Source organism: Coregonus lavaretus (assembly GCF_964263955.1).
Source record: "Coregonus lavaretus genome assembly, chromosome: 25".
Taxonomy (NCBI): Eukaryota; Metazoa; Chordata; class Actinopteri; order Salmoniformes; family Salmonidae; genus Coregonus; species Coregonus lavaretus.
Window position 1 is genome coordinate 31812903 of NC_140012.1, and position 6007 is coordinate 31818909.

A 6007-nucleotide genomic window follows, 5' to 3' on the forward strand; every position below is an offset into this window, starting at 1 on the left:
GTTCAGACAGATTATGAATGAAGACAGGGGTTAGACTAGGACAGTTCAGACAGATTATGATTGAAGACAGAGGTTAGACTAGGACAGTTCAGACAGATTATGATTGAAGACAGAGGTTAGACTAGGACAGTTCAGACAGATTATGATTGAAGACAGGGGTTAGACTAGGACAGTTCAGACAGATTATGATTGAAGACAGGGGTTAGACTAGGACAGTTCAGACAGATTATGATTGAAGACAGGGGTTAGACCAGGACAGTTCAGACAGATTATGATTGAAGACAGGGGTTAGACTAGGACAGTTCAGACAGATTATGATTGAAGACAGGGGTTAGACTAGGACAGTTCAGACAGATTATGATTGAAGACAGAGGTTAGACTAGGACAGTTCAGACAGATTATGATTGAAGACAGAGGTTAGACTAGGACAGTTCAGACAGATTATGATTGAAGACAGAGGTTAGACTAGGACAGTTCAGACAGATTATGATTGAAGACAGGGGTTAGACTAGGACAGTTCAGACAGATTATGATTGAAGACAGGGGTTAGACTAGGACAGTTCAGACAGATTATGATTGAAGACAGGGGTTAGACCAGGACAGTTCAGACAGATTATGATTGAAGACAGGGGTTAGACTAGGACAGTTCAGACAGATTATGATTGAAGACAGGGGTTAGACTAGGACAGTTCAGACAGATTATGATTGAAGACAGAGGTTAGACTAGGACAGTTCAGACAGATTATGATTGAAGACAGAGGTTAGACTAGGACAGTTCAGACAGATTATGATTGAAGACAGAGGTTAGACTAGGACAGTTCAGACAGATTATGATTGAAGACAGAGGTTAGACTAGGACAGTTCAGACAGATTATGATTGAAGACAGGGGTTAGACTAGGACAGTTCAGACAGATTATGATTGAAGACAGAGGTTAGACTAGGACAGTTCAGACAGATTATGATTGAAGACAGGGGTTAGACTAGGACAGTTCAGACAGATTATGATTGAAGACAGAGGTTAGACTAGGACAGTTCAGACAGATTATTAATGAAGACAGAGGTTAGACTAGGACAGTTCAGATGTAATTGTCAGCAGTGTTTCCATGGAATATGTAAACGTGAAAACGAGCTTGGTTACATTTCATTGGCTGAAAACTGCATCCCTGTTGGATACACTGCTGCCGTATGAGTGATGGCATGTTTCCATGGAGACAGAGGGAACGTGTCAGCACTTTGCGCTACCTGTGGGATCACGCCTCACAGGTGTGTTTGGCACACACACACACCTGTCCACATCTATTAGCTCTATGTAACTATTCACACATTACTGTAATAATGTCATCTCATGGAGGTCATTGGTCAGTCCTTGCCTCCGTAGCTATGAATTTGAGAGTGGTTACATTTCTCCAGCCCCATCCCTCAGCTGTTTACCAAAATGTGGTGCTTTGTTGTTGATTAAATCTCAGATTGCCTCTTTAACATTATGTGTTGTATCTGTTGTTTGCAGGGTTGGTGGTTTATAGTCCTCTGTTCAGGTTGTGATAATGATGTGTCCAAATGAGGATCATTCTGAGTGTAGGCCTAACTGTCCACTGTTGTGACTGAGGCAGGGGACGGACTGACTGACTGACTGACTGACTGACGGACGGACTGACGGACGGACGGACGGACGGACGAGAAGCAGGGATGTGCATCTTTCCCTTTCAAGACGATTCAATACGTATCTAGATACATGGGCTCCGATACTATACAGGAACGATACATTTTAGTTTGAAGCGATTCAGTTTGATTAGAGATCGAATCAATGCGATTCTGTTAGATGGGATACGATTTGATGCATTAACATTTGTTGCATAAACACATTCATTTTCCATTCTAAATAAAAATATGGAGCTGATTAGATGAATATTGGCCCAGCTTCATCCGGGTTTGGCCCGTGTAGGCCGTCATTGTCAATAAGAATTTGTTCTTAACTGACTTGCCTAGTTAAATAAAGGTTAATATATATATATATATATATATATATATATATATATATATATATACAGTGGGGAGAACAAGTATTTGATACACTGCCGATTTTGCAGGTTTTCCTACTTACAAAGCATGTAGAGGTCTGTAATCTTTATCATAGGTACTCTTCAACTGTGAGAGACGGAATCTAAAACAAAAATCCAGAAAATCACATTGTATGATTTTTAAGTAATTAATTTGCATTTTATTGCATGACATAAGTATTTGATCACCTACCAACCAGTAAGAATTCCGGCTCTCACAGACCTGTTAGTTTTTCTTTAAGAAGCCCTCCTGTTCTCCACTCATTACCTGTATTAACTGCACCTGTTTGAACTCGTTACCTGTATAAAAGACACCTGTCCACACACTCAATCAAACAGACTACAACCTCTCCACAATGGCCAAGAGCAGAGAGCTGTGTAAGGACATCAGGGATAAAATTGTAGACCTGCACAAGGCTGGGATGGGCTACAGGACAATAGGCAAGCAGCTTGGTGAGAAGGCAACAACTGTTGGCGCAATTATTAGAAAATGGAAGAAGTTCAAGATGACGGTCAATCACCCTCGGTCTGGTGCTCCATGCAAGATCTCACCTCGTGGGGCATCAATGATCATGAGGAAGGTGAGGGATCAGCCCAGAACTACACGGCAGGACCTGGTCAATGACCTGAAGAGAAAGAAGAAAACCATTAGTAACACACTACGCCGTCATGGATTAAAATCCTGCAGCGCACGCAAGGTCCCCTTGCTCAAGCCAGCGCATGTCCAGGCCCGTCTGAAGTTTGCCAATGACCATCTGGATGATCCAGAGGAGGAATGGGAGAAAGTAATGTGGTCTGATGAGACAAAAATAGAGCTTTTTGGTCTAAACTTCACTCGCCGTTTTTGGAGGAAGAAGAAGGATGAGTACAACCCCAAGAACACCATCCCAACCGTGAAGCATGGAGGTGGAAACATCATTCTTTGGGGATGCTTTTCTGCAAATGGGACAGGACGACTGCACCGTATTGAGGGGAGGATGGATGGGGCCATGTATCGCGAGATCTTGGCCAACAACCTCCTTCCCTCAGTAAGAGCATTGAAGATGGGTCGTGGCTGGGTCTTCCAGCATGACAACGACCCGAAACACACAGCCAGGGCAACTAAGGAGTGGCTCCGTAAGAAGCATCTCAAGGTCCTGGAGTGGCCTAGCCAGTCTCCAGACCTGAACCCAATAGAAAATCTTTGGAGGGAGCTGAAAGTCTGTATTGCCCAGCGACAGCCCCGAAACCTGAAGGATCTGGAGAAGGTCTGTGTGGAGGAGTGGGCCAAAATCCCTGCTGCAGTGTGTGGTCAAGACCTACAGGAAACGTATGATCTCTGTAATTGCAAACAAAGGTTTCTGTACCAAATATTAAGTTCTGCTTTTCTGATGTATCAAATACTTATGTCATGCAATAAAATGCAAATTAATTACTTAAAAATCATACAATGTGATATTCTGAATTTTTGTTTCAGATTCCGTCTCTCACAGTTGAAGTGTACCTATGATAAAAATTACAGACCTCTACATGCTTTGTAAGTAGGAAAACCTGCAAAATCGGCAGTGTATCAAATACTTGTTCTCCCCACTGTATATATATATATATATATATATATATATAGCACAACTTTGGTTTTCGCCCCCATTTAAAAATCGAAAGGTTTTGACCGTTTGGAAGTTTTTAGTGAGCTTCTTTTCTTCTTTTGTTTTGGCCATGCAGTGTTAACTTCCTCCAAATCCTAATATTGAGTTGCACCTCAGAACAGCCTCAATTCGTCGGGGCATGGACTCTACAAGGTGTCGTAAGCGTTCCACAGGGATGCTGGCCCATGTTGACTCCAATGCTTCCCACAGTTGTCAAGTTGGCTGGATGTCCTTTGGGTGGAGGACCATTCTTGAAACACACGGGAAACTGTTGCGTGTGAAAAACCCAGTAGTGTTGCAGTTCTTGACTCAAACCAGTGTGCCTGGCACCTACTACCATACCCCGTTCAAACGCACTTAAATATTTTGTCTTGCCCATTCACCTTCTGAATGGCACAACAACACAATCCATGTCTAAAGTGTTTAAAGGCTTAAAAATACTTCTTTAAAAACTACCAAGACTATTGCGGATGGTGAACCTGAACAATTAAAATAACATCTATTGTAATCAGCATTTAAGTTACAGTGCCTTGCAAAAGTATTCATCCCCCTTGGCGTTTTTCCTATTTTGTTGCATTACAACCTGTCATTTAAATGGATTTTTATTTGAATTTCATGTAATGGACATACACAAAATAGTCCAAATTGGTGAAGTGAAAAAATAATAATAACTTGTTTCAAACAATTCTAAAAAATAAATAACGGAAAAGTGGTGCGTGCATATGTATTCACCCCCTTTGCTATGAAGCCCCTAAATAAGATCTGGTGCAACCAATTACCTTCAGAAGTCACATAATTAGTTAAATAAAGTCCACCTGTGTGCAATCTAAGTGTCACATGATCTGTCACATGATCTCAGTATATACAGTGGGGAAAAAAAGTATTTAGTCAGCCACCAATTGTGCAAGTTCTCCCACTTAAAAAGATGAGAGAGGCCTGTAATTTTCATCATAGGTACACGTCAACTATGACAGGCAAAATGAGATTTTTTTTTCCAGAAAATCACATTGTAGGATTTTTTATGAATTTATTTGCAAATTATGGTGGAAAATAAGTATTTGGTCAATAACAAACGTTTCTCAATACTTTGTTATATACCATTTGTTGGCAATGACACAGGTCAAACGTTTTCTGTAAGTCTTCACAAGGTTTTCACACACTGTTGCTGGTATTTTGGCCCATTCCTCCATGCAGATCTCCTCTAGAGCAGTGATGTTTTGGGGCTGTCGCTGGGCAACACAGACTTTCAACTCCCTCCAAAGATTTTCTATGGGGTTGAGATCTGGAGACTGGCTAGGCCACTCCAGGACCTTGAAATGCTTCTTACGAAGCCACTCCTTCGTTGCCCGTGCGTTGTGTTTGGGATCATTGTCATGCTGAAAGACCCAGCCACGTTTCATCTTCAATGCCCTTGCTGATGGAAGGAGGTTTTCACTCAAAATCTCATGATACATGGCCCCATTCTTTCTTTCCTTTACACGGATCAGTCGTCCTGGTCCCTTTGCAGAAAAACAGCCCCAAAGCATGATGTTTCCACCCCCATGCTTCACAGTAGGTATGGTGTTCTTTGGATGCAACTCAGCATTCTTTGTCCTCCAAACACGACGAGTTGAGTTTTTACCAAAAAGTTCTATTTTGGTTTCCTCTGACCATATGACATTCTCCCAATCCTCTTCTGGATCATCCAAATGCACTCTAGCAAACTTCAGACGGGCCTGGACATGTACTGGCTTAAGCAGGGGGACACGTCTGGCACTGCAGGATTTGAGTCCCTGGCGGCGTAGTGTGTTACTGATGGTAGGCTTTGTTACTTTGGTCCCAGCTCTCTGCAGGTCATTCACTAGGTCCCCCCGTGTGGTTCTGGGATTTTTGCTCACCGTTCTTGTGATCATTTTGACCCCACGGGGTGAGATCTTGCGTGGAGCCCCAGATCGAGGGAGATTATCAGTGGTCTTGTATGTCTTCCATTTCCTAATAATTGCTCCCACAGTTGATTTCTTCAAACCAAGCTGCTTACCTATTGCAGATTCAGTCTTCCCAGCCTGGTGCAGGTCTACAATTTTGTTTCTGGTGTCCTTTGACAGCTCTTTGGTCTTGGCCATAGTGGAGTTTGGAGTGTGACTGTTTGAGGTTGTGGACAGGTGTCTTTTATACTGATAACAAGTTCAAACAGGTGCCATTAATACAGGTAACGAGTGGAGGACAGAGGAGCCTCTTAAAGAAGAAGTTACAGGTCTGTGAGAGCCAGAAATCTTGCTTGTTTGTAGGTGACCAAATACTTATTTTCCACCATAATTTGCAAATAAATTCATTAAAAATCCTAC